The sequence below is a fragment of the Pygocentrus nattereri genome, chromosome 22 (assembly GCF_015220715.1).
Source record: "Pygocentrus nattereri isolate fPygNat1 chromosome 22, fPygNat1.pri, whole genome shotgun sequence".
Taxonomy (NCBI): Eukaryota; Metazoa; Chordata; class Actinopteri; order Characiformes; family Serrasalmidae; genus Pygocentrus; species Pygocentrus nattereri.
The window spans coordinates 5,965,353-5,984,960 of record NC_051232.1 but is presented as its reverse complement, the minus strand read 5'-3'; the positions used below and the strand labels follow the sequence as shown (position 1 = coordinate 5,984,960).

Here is a 19,608-nt window from a genome sequence, read left to right as displayed (position 1 = left end):
TTTACACTGATGACCCGCAACATTATGATCAGTCAGTGATGAAGCATATAACGGTATTTATCCTGTAAAAACGGCACAGGTCAATGTCTGAGATACAGCAGAAGGTAAATGAACAGTCGATTCTTGTAGCCGACTTGCTGGATGTGGGAACAGGCTAATGCAGGGGTCGGCAACCCAAATGTTAAGAAGGCCCATTTTGCCTTTTGAAGGAAAATGCAACCACTTTGGGAGCCTCAACATTTCATGGCTATTTTACCATCTTGGCTGTAAATATGTCTCAGCGTGTGGTAATATACTAGTATAGGCTAAACAATACAATCTAAACAAAAAGGCAGACTTACTTTGCTCTGCTTTCAACTTTGGCTCAGCTATAGCCGCTCTTCTCGCATCTCCAGCAGGAAACTTTTCCACAAAATTAGAACAGTTTCTCATAAAATGTCTCTCAACGTTTGATTTTTTACAAGGCTGAAGTCACTTCTCATTTGCCAGCATGTAGTTGGAATTTTCCCGTTCCACCTTAAATGGGGCCTTATGTGCTTGAACGCAATTGCTGCACCATTTAAGGTGGAACGGGACAATTTGAACAAGAAGCTGCTGAACTAGAAAGAAATTGACTTCAGCTTCATGACTTTTTGGCAGTTTGAAAGTTTCTCGCTGCAGATTAAACACATCAGGAAACCAGCTGGAGCGATTATAAACGCAAATAATCCATTAGTTTCCAAATTATCGTAGTTGGCCTCTCACTCTTTGCTGGTCCATTAGCTACTAGCTAGGTGAGACTGTTGTCTGTATTGCTATGTACATTGGTCCAAGGTGGGACAAACCAAGAACCGAGGACAGGGTGTTGGGAGCTTGAGGCTCATCAATGTACAAAGGCAACGAAGGCCATCCCATCAGGTCCAAAATGACGGAACATTTAATGAGGGTTACAGGAGGAATGTGTCACTACAGACAAGCATGTTTGGAATGACAGTAACGGCTAATTTTCCATTCGGTAACATAAGCTAACTTACTGTTGCTGTCTCAGTGGCAGTTTTGTTCTTCTAGCTGATAACTGTGGTTAGCCATCAACCTATTAGCTACTTATATCTGTTTTTATGTTATGCCCTTAAAAATAGGCAATGTTAGTGTTTAGTGCCATGCTAGCATTTGTGTGAGGTGTTATAGTATAAATAAATATATTTATATATAAATATAAATGTAAATATAGTATTGTGCAAATATTACGGTCACACACTGTCACAGTTATTCAGAAAACAGTTGACCCGTCCATGATTATGTTATGACAACCATTAATCCAGAATGCTGAACGACACACAGCGAAGGGAAGCATGTTGCTTGTTGGAATTGCTTGTTTAACAGGCCTGCATTGCAACTCGGAATGCTTTCTGAGCAGGATATGAGGCCCAATTCCGTGGATTCCTCGGCCACTACGTAACGGGAGGCCACTCCAAAGTGCAAGATCCTTGGTATAGAGCCTTGAAATGAAGCCCACATTCGGAATGATTTCCAGGACGCACCAGTTGTATCCTTCCAGGCCTTCGGTTATCCACAGACTGATGACGCGAAGGAAAAAAAAACGATGAGACACAACACCATTGGAGCAGAGCTTGTTTTAAAATTGTAGTTGTTCACAACCTTTGAATTCGCCTTCATGACTTTATAAAGAGTAACTGACTGACCGCTGTATTTAACCCATCTGTGCAGTGAAACACACACACACATTATGGGTCAATGAGCACACTTGCCCAGAGCGGGGGGCAGCCCTATCCACAGCACCTGGGGGTAAGGTGCCTTGCTCAAGGGCACTTCAGTCACATACTGTTTGCTCCTTTGGGGAATTCGGAAGGGTCAGCACAACCGAAGTGCCATGGCCGAGCCCCGCCCTGGGTTAACCACCTTCGTGATCATTGTATCGCCCCCATAGGTAAGTATGCATGAATTAAAACATCAAAGTATTTGTCCATATTTCGTATTTTAATCAGACATATTTGTCCATATGTATTTCATCATCTCCATTTCTGTGAAGAACTGAAAAAGCCACAAACTCATTTTCTCTCCAGTTCCCTCGGGTTTTGTGCTGCATTTGCAAGAGGCGGGACCTTTCTGGTGATGTCGCCATGCAGCCTCGTTAGGACTGTTACATTAGTCTGACTATTTTCTCTGACTCTTGAATGAATCACTCATATTTAGTGGCTCTTTTGGTGGGGAATTAAATAACTGAGGGGTGGTCTCGGAGTCTCGTACAGTACTATATGTCACGCTGAACATATTCCCACATTGTTAGCACCCATAAAAAGGCAGAATTCTCCTTCTTAAATAAAAAAGACAAACACAGGATATTGGCCCTGGTTTGTCTCAGTAGCGATCCAGTCTGGCCACATTAAGCTCACAGAGTGTGAGTTTCTCCTCCAAGACATCGATAATGTCTTTGAAGTCATCGATCCAGCAGAGGCACCGGGCGGAAGATTGAAATTTGAGCAAGAGATGAGGGTCTGCCTTTAGAAACAGGATGCACTGAAACTAATGGATTTCCTCAAAGGTCCACTGGAAATAGAGCTGCACAGTTAAAGGACCAAAACCTATCCACAACGCTTTAGCCCTCCTTTTATTGGTCACCATGTGGTGGCTCAGGACAAAGACTCTTATGCAGGTGGTGTAGTTAATGTTTCAGTCGATGCCCCTTGGTGACCCCTCACTGCACATTTTAACATTTTCTTTTCTGTTCCAATACACTCATAAAGTCATTCCTAAGACCTTCATGAGGTAAAAAGGGGTATGTTTTAGAAGAAAAACAGAAAAGGGTCACTCCAGGCTCAGGATTTGGATAATTTTTTTGGATAAATCTTGACTAATATGGAAATAATTATGAGAGCATTTTTGTTGCTGTCCAAAAATGCCTTCAACTTTTTGCAATTTTTAGTTTTCTGGCTAATTTGAGCACGGCAACTGCCCTTCATCTCATAATAAATGGACCAAAAGAAATGCTCCAGAATTGCTTGGAATAAAACCTTTTTACATTAACTTACATTATCAGTTAAGAATGTTTGTGCCTGTTTTCCTTTGGACAGCGACGACATGATATATGTGCCTTGATGATATTGTTAACATAACACCTTGTATCTCCTCAGTGGGGAACCCTCAGGCAATTCTATGCCTTCGGAGAGGGTCTAACACCTCATCCTGACTGCAAACGCCACAAGCGAGCATCAGCGACAACACCAAAATTCATTATCATCAAAAAAGATGTCTACACCAGCGACTAATGCGATTCTCCCTCAGGATTTTCTAATAGAGTGCAGAATTCATGGTTCCATCAATCAAAGCAAAGCAACCCCAAACCATGACACTACCACCACCATGTTTGACATGACACTACCACCACCATGTTTGAAATGACACTACCACCACCATGTTTGACATGACACTACCACCACCATGTTTGTTGGTATGATGTTCTTATGGTGGAATGCAGCATTAGCTTTACGCCAGACATGATGAGACTCATTTCTTCCAAAACATTCCACATTTGACTCATCAGTCTACAGAATATCATCCCAAAATCTTGGGGTCATTTAGATGTTGTTTTGGCAAATGCAAGATGCTTTTGTGTTAAATTTGGTCAGCAGTGGTTTGCGCCTTGCAACTCTCCCATGGATACCATTTTTGTCCAGTGTCTTTCTTATTGTGGAATCATATACATAGACCGTAACTGGGGAAAGTGAGGCCTGCGGTTCTTTAGATGTTTGCCTGGGTTTTTCTGTGATCTCCTGCAGGCATTTAGTAGACTGGGAAGGTTCATCACTGATCTACGTTTTCTCCATTGGTGAATAATGACTCTCACTGTTGTTTGCTGGAGCCTTAAAGCTTTAGCAGTGGCTTGGTGACCCATTAAGGCCTAATGAGGTATGTTTTCAGATTTTACAAGTGATTAGGTGTCCAAACTTTTGCACATGCCAGTTAAGTTAATCAAACACAAATGAACTGCATTAACATGTTAGTTCAGTGAAGAGATTCTGTTTTACCTCTTTTCAATTCAGAGTTTAGACTTTCTATAATCAAAGGTTTTACTTTTTCATAGAATTTTTAGAATTTATCCACCGGTTAACAAAGGTGGAGTGCAGTGCTAAGTCAGCATAAGTGGTCACATCTCTATTTACATCAGCAGGTGAGTGGACAGATAGCTGATGGTCACTCTGCTCATGCTCTATGCTTTTCACACTGCCCTTTCCTCATCCTGAACCTTTGAAAGTGATGGTCATTTCTGTGCGTGGGAACTGTTCAAAAGCAGGTCAGCATCAATGCTCCGGTCAGCCCTCTGGATCCCAGCTATCGACCCGGACACCTCGATGAACACATCGCCACTTGCCATCGACCGCCCAATCAATGAACACCAAACCGCGACTTTTTCCAGTCCGCAGAAAAGCCTCAGCGATATAGAAAGTGCTTCTGACGACACAGCGGTCAGTCAATGTGGACATCAGAATCTGGAAAGTGCAGAAGTCCTCAGAGTTAAAGCAATAGCTCAGCTCAAATTCCTTTTCCGCTTAGAGGTGGGACATTTACCAAACAGTAAAGGCTTTGTGAGTTGCTGCTCAGTGCGAGGAGCTTCAGCTCACTAACCCTGTAAAACTGTTTTCACTCTGATGAGTCAACTAATACAGTGGGTCAGTTTGAACTTATTAAATGTCAATTCGCTGTTCACTGCTGGTGGGAACACATTTTTATGATGTCCTCACCAAATGAGAGAATTCAACATCAAAGGCAGTTAAAAATCACCTAAATCTGATTTTCTCACCAAATCCGATTTTTTGGTTTGGCTGTTCACATTATCTTTTAAATCTGGCCTGTATGTGACATCAATCTGAATAGATCAGCTTCTAAACTGACCCACCTGCGCCAAAGAACAGAGCTTCACGCTGCTTCATGTGGGTCATCCAGAGGTAAACAATCATAACTGTCAACAAATGCCAGTCGCTCCCAGAGTGTTCACCTTCATCTTCTCCAGCACAGGAGCCATCATTGAATATCACTGACTGACAGCTGGGCTGATCACCCAGAAAGTCGCTGTAAAAAGGGCACAAGCACTTTTCTTGGTTTGTGTCATTGAATTCTTTAAATTGAACTGTTCTTTGACGCTGCAGCCTCATTCTCCTACAGCCACGTTTGAGCATTTCTTTCATAATCTATTCAAGCATGGAGCGGTTGCGTTAACTCTCTTCTAATTTTTTGGTACAGAAACATCAGCCTAAGTGTTTATGAGTCTCAGCAGTGCAAAATTATGACAAATGTAGCATTGGATTGACATAAAAATTGCATTCATTCCCATCTGGCTGTTCAGACGTTCAGAGTCGCGTTGCCACAGGTCAGATATGGGCCAGATTTCAGCACCACATATGAAAGCGTGACCAATCGGAATCAAAAATGTCTGATTCTGAGTGTTTTTTTTTTGCTATTTACACTGACTCAGAACACATATGTGTCATATTTGAAGAAAAATATTGGATTTGGGACACACCTGCTGAGTGAACATGTGAAAAAATTTCTCTGCCTGCTTTAACTTTTCACTCTTTATGGACACTCAAATTGGCCACAGCGGGTGTAAAAGTAAAAATCTGACATTTTCAACTCCGATTTAAAGCACTTTCATTTGTGATACTGAAATCTGCTACGCATCCGATCTGCGGCAAAGCGACTCAGTCTGAACAGCCAGATCGGAATTCATGCAATGGTTACGTCAGTCCAACTCGACATTCGTCATCATTTCACGCTGCTGAAAGTCATGAATATTTAGGCTGATGTTTCTGTACCAAATAAGTAGAAGAGACTCTAAAGAGGTTTTGAACAAAACAGCTAAGCACAGTCAGAGGAGACCAAGGCTGCAGCATCAAAGTTTAAAGAATCTGAGGACACGAACCAAAGAAGTAGTCGTAGCCGAATAACGCGCCCTTTTTACGGTGAAGTCGAACACATTCTGGGTGATGAGTCCAGCTGTCAACCATTGGAACTTCATAATTGCTCCTGTGATGCTGGCGAAAATGAAACTGAAAGCTCCGGGAGCGACAGGCGTTCGCTGGCCGTCGTGATTGTTTACTTCTGGACGAGCCTCGTGAAGTATTGTTCTTTTGCACATGTGGGTCGGTTTAGGAGCTGATCTGTTCAGACTGATGTCACATACAGATCACATTTAAAAGATAACATGAACAGCCAAAACAAAAAATCGGATTTGGTGAGAAAATTAAATTTGGGCTACTTGCAACAGTGTAAACATAGCCTTCATGAATTTCCCCGCTGTGGGATTAATGAAGGATTATCTTATCTTACCTTATCTTACCTTATCTTATCTTATCTTATCTTATCTTATATCTTGTTTCTGCAGCACAAGCTGCTCATAATAACAGTAGACGAACAATAAAATAATACCAATTAAATACCACTTAACTACAATACTAATTATAATACTAATTAAATACTACTTAAAATTATGCCACTAAAATTATATTACAAAAATAAATAAATAAATAAACATTTTGGCACATGGAATCACAGAATGTATTTGTGGCATGAGCATTAGTGATCTGACAGATCAGCAGATATCAAGTACAGTTTTTCATTACTTTGTTTTGTGATACACATGCAGTTTATTTTATATTTACTATTAGATTTTTATATTTTCTTGGTGGCAAATGTGACAGATGTCACAATTGGCCCCTCCCAGTTATCCATGTGCATTTGTTTTGGTTTCAATCTTCTATGTAATTTTGTTTTGGTTGCAGTTTTCCATGTGCTTTTGTTTACTTGTCCATGTGCTTTCTTTGTTCTGATTCTTCCCTGTCCTGCCCCCTTGTTTCCAGACCCTGCCCCTCCAGACCCTGATTGTTACCACCTGTTATCCACCTGTCTCTCGTTATGTCCCTCTTTATATTTAAGCTCTGTGTTTGTCTTGGTTTGTTGCTGGTCTTTGTTTGAATTGTTTGGTAGTGTCTGAAGTGTACTGTCCATTGTGTTTATCCTGTGTTGTTTCTCTCCGTGTTGGCTACCTGACTGGACTGTCTTGACCCTGATTCTGGATCTGCCCTTAATAAATCTCACTTATCTCCGCATATGCGTCCGCCTCATCATCGCTCCCCAACGTTACAACAGAGTGATTGCATCCCTGCAAAAGTTATGACCAATAATCAAACAACCTCATGTTAATTTGGTCCACTTTAGGCATTGCAGCGCGAAACCATTTAATTGAACCAAATGAAAATGATACAATATTAAAAAAGCTCTCATGAATAGGTTTATAGAGATGCTTTTAGCATGGCATGACATGTAGTTTTGGTTACCCAGTCAAGCCAGTCAGCCATGAAACAGAGGTGTGGAGCCACCCCTGACCTCACAGCAAGAAGTGCCTGGGTTCGATTCCCCAGCTGGGCAACCAGGGTCCTTTATGCATGGAGTTTGCATGTTCTCCCTGTGTCCGTATGCATTTCCTCCCACAGTCCAAAGACAGGCAGCCAATTAGAGATACTAAATTTCCTCTAGGTGTGAATGTGCATGTACCTGTCTGTCTGCCCTGTGATGGACTGGCGACCTGTCCTAGGTGTTTCCTGCCTTCCGCCCAATGAACACCAGGTTAGACCCCAGCATCCCCAAGTGACCAAGGGGAATAAGCGTATGTATGTGTGCGCCATATAAAGGACTTTTTAAGTAAATTAAGACCACCATCAGTTGCTCAGGTTGTTCAGTGTGCTGAGGGTGGGCATGGTGGAATGAGGGTGGTCTCGGTATTGGTCTATGGGGGTTACTTATCCTACATTACTGTGTCCATTTAATGAACTTAATTGTCTTAAAGCCACTGCACACTTTGTTTTCAACACCAATGCCCACTCTCAGCAGCATAATTTACATAATTACATAAGTGTCCAGTTACCCTTTTTCATTTCATGATAAATGGCCCAATTAAGGTGCTCTAACATTACTTGGAAAAATATGTCATATCACAGTTATAACCATTATAATTTTCCCTTCTGGAGGTCCGAGGGTTTCCAACATTATTATGTACAGGTACCTTTAGATAGATATCTGTATTGCACAGAGGTCCATGTGGTCAGCAGCAGTGTTGCTGGAGTTTTTAAACACCTCAGTGTCGCTGCTGGACTGAGAACCAAAAATATCCAGCCAACAGCGTCCTGTGGGCAGCGTCCTGTGGGCACTGATGAAGGACTAGAGGACGACCAACACAAACTGTGCAGCAGCAGATGAGCTATCGTCTCTGACTTTACATCTACAAGGTGGACCGACAAGGTAGGAGTGTCTAATACAGTGGACAATGAGTGGACACAGTGTTTAAAAACTCCAGCAGCACTGCTGTGTCTTATCCACTCATACTAGCACAACACACACCACCACATCAGTGTCACTGCAGTGCTGAGAATGACCCACCACCCAAACAGTACCTGCTCTGTGAGGGTCCACGGGGGTCCTGACCACTGAAGAACAGGGTAACAGAGTATCAGAGAAACAGATGGACTACAGTCTGTAACTGTAGAACTACAAGTGCTAAGTACTCCTATATTGTCAGTGGAGCTGATGATTGGCATGTATAACACATATGGAAGATATTATTACATATATATTAAACATACTGCATATAGATAATTACACATTCATAACTCTGGGCTAACACTGCATAAAAGCAAACCTGTATGTGTGCTGAGGAGCCTTTTCCTGGTCTTGAGTCATCCTGTGACCGTGGGAACCTCGGGCTGCTTTCCCCTGGAGATCCCCTGCTCTGTCAGTGGGCAGTCAGGGACCGCCCATTAAACAGACCATCGCTGCGGTAACCGCAGTGTCTCGGCCTGTGCGGTTATTTTTAAAACGCCGCCGGCTCCCTCGGCTATGCAGATGACTCTGCCTTCATCCCAGCTGGTTGCCATTAGCAGCGTTCCCGCGAGCGATTTTTAAAAAAAAAAAAAAAAGGAACTTGTATTAATCCCACCAATCAGCTGTCAATCTCGCCTCTGCGTGGGCGTTTTTTTCTCCTCTACCCTCAAATGCAATTAACTCAGAGGGATTTGCGGCGCATGCCTGTAATTACAGTGGACTAAAGCTAAAATGTTAGCGTTTAATGTTGGGAGAGAAGCTCAGATGGAAGCCAGTGCTGCGTCTCTCTGATGGTTTGTTAACAGGACGAGTGTAATCCCACCAAAATGAGAACAGAAAACAGAAGACTTGTGCCTCCCTCCACTCCTCCCCTCCCCGGAGACTCCATGGCTATGGGAAGTGTTTTGTTCCGGCTAAGCACATTAATTAATTAATGATTAATTAGTGTTGATTTAATACTTAATTGAATCCAGATTTGAAAGCAAGGCCATCTGATTTTTTTGGAGGACTTCAGAGAGAGAGAGAGAGAAGGAAAGAAGAGAGAAAGAGAGAGAAGGAAAGAAGAGAGAGAGAAAGAGAGAGAAGGAAAGAAGAGACAGAGAAAGAGATAGAGAAATAAGAGAGAGAGAGAAAGAAGAGAGAGAGAAAGAGATAAAGAAGAGAGAGAGAGAGAAAGAAGAGAGAGAAGGAAAGAAGAGAGAGAGAAGAGATAGAGAGAAAAGAGAGAGAGAGAGGGAGAGAGAGAGAGAGAGAAAGGTAAGGAGGGAAAGAAAGAAAGAGGGGTAGGGTAGTAAGAGAGGAAAGGAAAGAAAGAAAGAAAAGGGTAAAGAGGGAGAAGAGGAATAAAGAAAGAAAAAGAAAGAATGGTAGAGAGAGAAGAGAGAAAGGAAGAAAAAAGGACGAATGAAAGGTAAGGAGGGTGAGAAAAGAAAGAAAGAAATAAAGAAAGAAAGAAAGGAGGGAGACAGAAGACAGAAATAATGAAAGGTAAGGAGGGTACAAGAAAAGAAAAAGAAAGAGGGGAAAGAGAAAAGGGAGACAAGAGAAAGAAAGGAAGAAAAAAAGAAAGAAAAAGGAAGGAAGAAAGAAAGAAAAAAGGTAGATAATAAAGAGAAAAAAAAGAAAGAAAGAAGGGTAAGGAGGGAGAGAGAAGAGAGAGAAAGCGAAAAAAGAAGAGTAAGGAGGTATAGAGAAGAAATAAATATGAAAAGAAAGAAGGAAGCATAAGGAGGGAGGCAGAAAGAAAGTAGGAAAGAATGGTAAGGCAAGAGACAGAAACAAAGACGGAGGGATGGTAAGAGAGAGAAAGGGGGCGAGAGAGGTTTGAGGAACACTGTAAATCTGGAGGTCAATATGAGAGAAAGAGAACAGGCGGAGCTCAGAAAGGCTGTTAGGCTTCATCCCATGTTGTAGTTCAGGTCTTACACTCGATTCATGATTTCATGTGTTTTAATGTTCGTGATTAATAATTGAATATTGATCTATGTTGTGTAAAGTTTTGAAGCCCCTGTCAGCGAGAATAAATGACAGAAAACAAACTTCAACACACATTTACTGTTCATCAGCTGAATTTCACAGAATATAACATACAACATTGAAATGTGGCCTGTGCAAAAGTTTTGGCACTTCATATTTTATGTTTTATTTTCTCCAATATATTGATCTCAGCAAATACACTATATTTCCAAAAGTATTCACTCACCCATCCAAATCACTGAATTCAGGTGTTCCAGTCACTTCCATAACCACAGGTGTATAAAGCTGAGCCCCTAGGCCTGCAGACTGCTTCTACAGACATCAGTGAAAGAATGGGTCGCTCTCAGGAGCTCAGTGAACTCCAGCGTGGTACCGTGATCAGACACCACCTGTGCAGCATGTGTAAAGTTTGGTGGAGGGGGGATTATGGTGTGGGGCTGTTTTTCAGGAGTTGGGCTCGGCCCCTTAGTTCCAGTGAAAGGAACTCTTAAAGCTTCAGCACCAAGAGATTTTGGACAATTTCATGCTCCCAACTTTGTGGGAACAGTTTGGGGACGACCCCTTCCTGTTTCAAAATGACTGTGCACCAGTGCACAAAGCAGGTCCATAAAGACACGGATGAGCCAGTTTGGTGTGGAAGAACTTGACTGGCCTGCACAGAGTCCTGACCTCAACCCAATAGAACACCTTTTGGATGAATTAGAGCGGAGACTGTGAGCCAGGCCTTCTTGTCCAACATCAGTGTCTGACCTCACAAATGCGCTTCTGGAAGAACGGTCAAAAATTCCCGTAAACACACTCCTAACCCTTGTGGAAAGCCTTCCCAGAAGAGCTGAAGCTGTTATAGCTGCAAAGGGTGGGCCGACACCATAATAAACCCTATGGATTAAGAACGGGACATCACTCAAGTTCATGTGTGTGAAGCTAGACAAGCAAATACGTTTGGCAATATAGTGTATATAGAAATTGTAAACTAAAATTTGCAGAAAAATGCCATATTAAGTGAAACATCAAACAAAGAAGCTGACCAGTGGACTGACCACCCCAGAGTCCAGATCTCAACACCACTGAATGTGTTTGATTACTTCAGAAAACAAAGACTGAACTAAGACTGAACTTTGAAGGCGTGTCTGCAGATTTACTTGAGAAACTAAAAGTGAACTGAAGCTGGAATAAAGGGTGGACACACTTGCATGTGTGTGTTTGCATTGTGCCTGACTGCTGTAATAGAGGTCAGCGACGTACATGTCCACCCTGCCAGCCGGTGCACACATACATCGACATATGACCCCGAGTATATGCCGTCAAAAGCCTCTTCTGATTTTAGTAAGAGCCACAAATTATAAATAAAGCAGCAATTAAGTTTTTTAAAAGCTATTTTTGGAGGACTTGAGAGTGAAATGCTAATGATGTTTATGAATTTGATAATGGTGTCTCTCTCTCTCACGTCCCCTTGAGGGGCAGATAAGAGAGGAAGATGACAGAGAGCTGACGGCCATTAGGAAGCGACTCCATCTCTTCAAGATGAAGCATCAAGATTGCATAATTAAAGAAATATCCTGCCTTTCCACTTTTATAGGTTCAGATACCCTGCACCTTGCCACACTGGCCACTTTATTGGAAACACCTACCTTACAGGTTCATTATAGACAGTATACAGACGTAGCTCATAATCAGCTCCTCTGAAACAGAACAATAAAATAAAAGGCCTGGAGATGAGACGAGGTGTGTGTAATCATTTTCTAAAACTTAGAAAATACAACCCCCAAACCAGCCATTAGGGGTGTACTTTGTGTACTTCTGGTGCCGGTCCCAAGCCTGGATAAATGGTGAGGGTTGTGTCAGGAAGGGCATCCGGCGTAAAACTTGTGCTAAAACTATCATGCGGATCACAGATATGATTGCCAGGTTAACCACGACCGCCTCCGGTGCTGTTGACCAGCAGGGTGCCAGTGGAAATTGGATTACTGTAGGTCGAAGACCATCAAAGAGGAGAGGAGGAAGGCAGGTTAGAAGGCAGCGAGAGAGAAGGAAAGGCAGGAGTGTGGAGGTTATTTTAGGGACTCTGAACATAGGGACAATGACTGGTAAAGGCAGAGAGCTTGCAGACATGATGGAGAGAAGGAACGTAGATATTCTGTGTGTCCAGGAGACCAGATGGAAAGGAAGCAAGGCCAGGAACATTGGAGGTGGATTCAAACTGTTCTATCATGGTGTAGAGAGGAAGAGAAATGGAGTAGGGATAATCCTAAAGGAACAGCTTGGGAAAAGTGTTCTGGATGTAAAGAGAGTGTCAGACAGGATCATGAGCCTGAAGTTGGAGGTTGATGGTGTAATTTTGAATGTGGTCAGTTCATATGCAGAATGGAAATGGCTGTGGTGAACACGTATTTTCAGAAGAGGGAAGAACACAGGGTGACATACAAGAGTGGAGGGAGGTGCACACAGGTGGATTATATCCTTAGCAGGAGATGCCACCTAAAGGAGATTGGAGATTGTAAAGTGGTGTCAGGGGAAAGTGTAGCAAGGCAGCATAGGGTGGTTGTCTGTAGAATGAGATTAGAAACAAAGAAGAGGAAGAGAGTGAAGACAGAGCCAAAGATTAGATGGTGGAAGCTGAAGGAGGAGGATGGTTGCAGGCAGTTCAGGGAAAAGTTGCAACAGGCCCTTGGGGGCAGTGAGGAGCTACCTGAGGACTGGGAAACTACAGCTAAGGTGGTGAGAGAAACTGGTAAGAATGCGTTGGGTGTTTCATCTGGTCAGAGGAAAGAAGACAAGGAAAGTTGGTGGTGAAATGAGGAAGTCCAGGAGAGTATTCAGAAGAAGAAGGCAGCTGAGAAAAAGTGGGAAAACCAGAGAGATGAAGGGAGTAGGCAGGAGTACTGTGAGGCTAGTCGCATAGCGAAAAGAATGATGGCAAAGGCAAAGGCTCAGGCCTATGATGAGCTGTATGAGAGGCTGGACAGTAAAGGAGTAAAGGAGTATCGTTTGGCTAAACAGAGAGATAGAGCTGTATAGGATGTACAGCAGGTTAGGATGATAAAGGATAGAGAGGGAAATGTTCTAGTGAGTGAACAGAGAGTATTGAGTAGATGGAAGGAGTACTTTGAAGAACTAATGAATGAGGAAAACGAGAGAGAGAGGAGGAGAACGGGGGGGGGGGGGGGGGGGGGGGATAGTGGATCAGGAAGTGCAGAGAATTAGTAAAGTGGAAGTGAGGGCAGCTTTAAAAAGGATGAAGAATGGAAAGGCATTTGGTCCAGATGACATAACTGTGGAGGTGTGGAGATGTTTAGGAGAGAAGGCAGTGGACTTTTTAACCAGGTTGTTTAACAAACTCCTGGAGAGTGAGAGGATACCTGATGAGTGGAGAAGCAGTGTACTGGTCCCCATTTTTAAGAACAAGGGTGATGTGCAGAGCTGCAGTAACTACAGAGGTATAAAGTTGATGAGCCACACCATGAAGGTATGGGAAAGAGTTGTTGAAGCAAGGCTAAGGCGAGAGGTTCAGATCAGTGAGTAGCAGTTTGGTTTCATGCCTAGAAAGAGTACCACAGATGCAATTTTTGCATTGAAAGTGTTGGTAGAGAAGTACAGAGAAGGTCAGAGGGAGCTACATTGTGTCTTTGTAGATCTAGAGAAGGCATATGATAGGGTGCCAAGACAGGAACTGTGGTACTGTATGAGGAAGTCAGGTGTAGCTGAAAAGTATGTTAGGGTGGTGCAGGACATGTATGAGGATAGTGAGACAGTGGTGAGGTGTGCAGTTGGAGTGACAAATGGTTTCAAGGTGAAGGTAGGGTTACATCAGGGATCAGCTTTAAGCCCCTTCTTGTTTGCAATGGTGATGGACAGGTTGACAGATGAGGTCAGGCAGGAGGCTCCATGGACCATGATGTTTGCAGATGACATTGTAATTTGTGGTGAGAGAGCAGGTGGAAGAGAATCTGGAGAGGTGGAGATTTGCACTGGAGAGGAGAGGAATGAAGGTCAGTAGAGACAAGACGGAATACATGTGTGTGAATGAGAAGGAGGCAGGTGGAAAGGTGAAGATGCAAGAAGTAGAGGTCGTAAAGGTGGATGACTTCAAATATCTTGGGTCAACCATCCAGAGCAATGGACAGTGTAGAAAAGAGCTGAAGAAGAGGGTGCAGGCAGGATGGAGTGGGTGGAGACAGGTGTCAGGGCTGATGTGTGACAGAAGGATAGCAGCAAGAGTGAAAGGGAAGGTTTACAAGACAGTAGTGCGTCCTGCTATGATGTTTGGTTTGGAGACTGTGGCTCTGTCTAAAAGACAGGAGACTGAGCTGGAGGTGGCAGAGATGAAGATGCTGAGATTTTCGTTGGGAGTGATAAGGCTGGACAAGATTAGAAATGAGCAGATCAGAGGGACAATGAAGGTGGAGCAGTTTGGAGATAAAGCCAGAGAGGCCAGGTTGAGATGGTTTGGACATGTTTTGAGGAATAGTGGAAATATTGGGCAAAGAATGTTGGAGATGGAGCTGCCGGGCAGAAGGAGAAGAGGTAGACCTCAGAGAAAGTTTATGGATGTAGTGAAGGTGGACATGGAGATGGTTGGTGTAAAAGTACAGGAGGCAGTGGATAGGGCAAGATGGAGGCAGATGATCCGCTGTGGCGACCCCTAAAGGGAGCAGCCGAAAGAAGAAGAAGAAACTACAACCCCAAATTTTGTGGATCAACATCAAATGCAAATCATGTAAACCATACTTTTAAAGGCAAATACTACAAAGACAACATATCAAATGTTATTGTTTTTTTAAAAAAAATATGCCCATTTTGATTTTGATGCCAACAATGTGTTCCAAAACAGATGTGACGGGGGCGTGCCCTCTGTGTTTGGTAAACGAGGAGACACTGTTGTAGTTTTGAAAGTGAAATGTTTTCTGTTCTTGTTTGTTACAGGATTTCAGCTGCTCAACAGTTTGAGGTCTCATTTGTTGTATTTTCCTTTTAATAATGCACCAAATGTTCTGAGTGGTGATCGGTGTGGACTGCAGAGCCATGCTATTGTAATACATGCAGAATGTGGTTTGACATTGTCTTGCTGAAATAAGCAAGACCTTCCCTGAAAAAGACGTCATCTGGATGGCAGCATATGTTGCCAAAACATGTATATAGCGTTCAGCATTAATGGTGCCTTCACAGATGTGCATGTCACCCATGCCTTCGTGAATACTGGCTTTTGAACTGTGCACTGATAACAAACTGAGTGGTCTTTAGCCAGGAGAACACAGTGTCCATGATTTCCATAAAGAATTTCAGATCTTGATTTGTTGGACCACAGGAAACTTTTCCACTTCCCCTCAGTCCATTTTAAATGAGCTCAGGCCCCAAGAAGGTGGCAGCATTCCTGGTTCCTGTTTATATATGGTTTGTTTTTGTGGATGTAGTGATGAGCTGTTTTCTCAGACAATCTTGTCTGTTTTTAATGCAGTGCTGCCTGAGGGCCTGAAGATCATGGCCAGCAAATTCTGGTTTTTGGCCTTGTCCCTTGCATACAGAGAATTCTCTGTATGTGCGCATTACACAGCTTCACCAGCCTTTTGTACCAAACTGTTTTGGAACATGTTGCTGGCATCAAATTCAATTTGTGCAATTATTTTTCAAAGTACAACAACATTTCTCAGTTTCAACATCTGATATGTTGAACTAGTTTCAAATAAATATATAGTTTAAATGATTTGCACATAATTTCATTTTGTTTTTATTTACATTTCGCACAGCATCCTAACCTTTTGGAAATAGGGTTATATAATTTTATCAGATTATAGTATAATTATGTTCCCTAACTAAAGGAACGGAGAGGTACCCTTGAGGTACACCCACTACATGGCTGTTTGTGTGGTGCTGGTATGGATTTCACTGCTATGTTAAGAGTGGTCCACCACCAATCAAGAGAGTCCTGTGGTCAGAAACTGCCTGTGATGAATGGCTTAAGCAGTGGTCATCAAACTTCCACCTGGAGATCTACTTTTAATTCCAACCTGCAACTAGCATTCTCTTACCTAAGACAAGGTACTGATGCAGCCAATCAAATTCTTCTGATGAAATACCTGGAGCAGGTGTGTCAGACTGTGGGTGGAACCTGATTCTACAGGAAGGTAAATCTCCAGAACCAGGGACGATGACCACTGTGATAGAGGATGGAAGACAAACTATGCATCATCAGAAGGACTCCAGTCTTTACCTGTACCCCAACAAGACAAGGCTACAAGAGAGGTGCTTCTAAAACTAATAAAGTGTCAATTTTCAAAAATCCCATTCATTTTTTTTCCATGGAGAACAAAGATTCAGAGTTCCTTGCGGACTGTGGGTGCAACCATTGCTGACCCAGGAGTTCAAATGCGCAACCCCAGCTTGCATAACCTCCTCAGAAATGCACTGACCAAGAGAACGAGATGCTCTAGAACAACATGAGGGTCACCTGACCAAATGCCAAGATTCGACTAGAGTGGTATAAACTGTATAACTGTTCTCTGGAGTGATGGAACTCCATCCAACACTTTTGGGATGAGTTAGATTTTGTGATGCACACTAATCATCCAACATCAGTAATGCTCTTCTGGCTGAATCAAGTCCTCACAGAAATGTTCTCACATCTGGTGTAAAGCCTTTCCAGGAGAATGGAGGCTGTTACTGCGACAGAGGTGGAACAAACCCCCTTGATTCCAGAAGAAGCTCTGGATCAGGTGTATATAAACAAGGAGCCCTGGGATAGCCTAGGTGTTAAAAAAAAACCTTAAAAAGTTTTTGCAGGTTGAAAACTGGCTAAGGCCCAATCCCATTTCTTCTTTTCACCCCTACCCCTTGTTTTTGAGTGTCATCCTAACCCCTTGGAATGGAGTTACAAAGTGTAGTGGTTGAAATCTTGCCCTATGAAATGGGACAACTCTCAAAAAAAAAAAAAAAAAAAAAAAAAAAAAAAAAAATATATATATATATATATATATATATATATATATATATATATATATATATATATACACACACACACACACACACACACATACCGCTACCCTGACGGAGAAGTGGCTTAGAAGATGGATGGATATATATATAAATATATATATATATACACTGCTTCATTAACAGGGTACTAGCGGTGCTCTGTAGGCGACCCAGCCCGACTTCAGTGATAGGAGAGAAGGGAAAAGTGCAGCTCCTCACTGCTGGGTTTTTACATCATATGCCTTCAAAGGGGGGTATAAGACAATTATTTATTACCACCGCTAATTCATTGGTGTTACGAAGCTGAAGTCAGCTATTCTTGTTCAAATTTTCACGTTAAATGGTGCAGCAGTGACATTCTGGCACTTCAGGCGTTGATACTGCTGGACAATTCAAGGTGGAATGGGAAAGTTAGCTAGCTAGCTGCCAAGACATTAGCATGTTTAGAGCAATTTTTATGCTTGTTATGAAGAAAAAGACCATAGTACATTTAAATAACAAACAACGGTTATCATAATTTTTAACTGACAAAATACATTGGTGGGTTTCTTTGGTCGCTTTTGCAGCCGTCTTTTCTTTTTTTCTGGTAACACTCTGTTTGGAGTGTGTCTGAAATATAGCCCTAACACATCGACCCACCCCTCTACCACAACAAAAAATGGGACACCCTACCCCTAGACGTGAACGTGCAAAACAGAGAGCTAAGGGTTAAGTGGTAGGGGCGAGGGGTGAAATGGGATTGGGCCTAAAGGTACTGAGAAGTACCCTTGAGGGGACCACCCATGTGACAAGTTGGGTAGTTCCTCAGTGATGGTTTCGTACCTTTTTTTCTGAGAGTGTAGATGGATCTTAAGAACGCTTTCATGATACAAAGAACTCTTTAATCAAGGGTTCAAAGGTTCCTTTGAGTGGTCATCAAAGGGTTCTTTGCTAAAGAAACCTTGAAAAACCATCTTTTTTAACAGTGTAAAAGGAAGTAAGCTAGTTTGTGGTCACTGTCCTTACAACACCAATGTCTCTGGACTTTAATGCCTGCCAGCCCTCTCAACCTGTCATCAACCCCCTGTCTACACCTACAAACATTTAGACATGTAGTCTCTACCAGAGTGTGAGTATGTACTAGCATTCACTGTGTGGCTTCAGTAGCTACATTTGCTCCCAAATCACTTTATTAGCCCGCCGTCAACACTCATTCTGTTCATCCTTTCATCTGTCTTTTTTTTCCAGCACGGTGTCCTTAAAGACTGAAGGATGAAGTGGGGGAAGGAGAGGAAAAACAGGACAGTACAAATTGGATTGCCATTTCATACCCACACGCACGCACTTGCACTGGAGTGGCAGCTCCTAATGTGCAGCGACAGCTCGGAGAGATTACAGCCAGCTTGTATTCTCTCTAATCTAATGCTGGCCCTTTGATTTGATGTTTGACGGCCGCTTTTCATATCGGCTTGAAGGGCTAACGCAATACAAAGCCGACAACAGTGACAAAAACATCCACAACATCAACAATGTCAACATCAACAACGACAATGGTGCGCTAATAAAGCAGCTTTGGAGTTTGCTCTGTACAAACGACACCATCGTCTACTCCAGAATGGCACAACGGTTTCATTCCTACACAAATTTAGCAACAATCTGGCATTCCTGATTTGCGGCTTGTGTGTCCATTCCTGAGAATTCTGCCTGTCGTTCCCGATTGGCTGATTGTGTCCCCACTCCCGATCGGACGATTGTACCTTCCGTTCTTGACGGGATAATTCCACTTCACACCTTATCAGAATATCTGACCTTCTTGAATTCTACCTTCCTGATTGAATTCTACCACCTTTCATTCCTGAGTGGATGATTCTGCCTTTTATTTCTGATCAACTGTCTTCACAGAAGGTTTTACCTTCCATGCCTGATCAGATTATTCCACTTTCCACTCCTGATTGGATGATTCCACCTTTTATTCCTGACCAGATGGTTCCATGTCTCATTCATGATTGGAGAACTTCACCATTTGTTCATGGACAATTAAACGTTTCATTGCTGATTTGAAGATTCCGGCCTTCCATTCCTGATGGACAATTTTGTCTTCCGTTGTTATTCAGATGAGTATGTGTTTGTTCCTGAATGGCCTATCCTGCCTTTCATTACTGATTGGATGATTCCACCTTTAACTCCTAATGAGACGGTTCTAGCTTTCATTCCTGATTGAAAGATTCCACTTTTCACTCCTGATCAGATCATTCTGCCTTTCAATCTCGAGTGGATAATTCACCTCTCACACCTGATCAAATGATTTGTTAG

General features: G+C 42.6%; 1 pseudogene; it reads right to left on the bottom strand.

Annotated features, from left to right (window-relative positions):
* Window positions 1-1,787: 1,787 nt before the first annotated feature.
* LOC119262108 lies at window positions 1,788-1,935 on the bottom strand (annotated as a pseudogene).
* Between the last annotated feature and the right edge of the window lie 17,673 nt (window positions 1,936-19,608).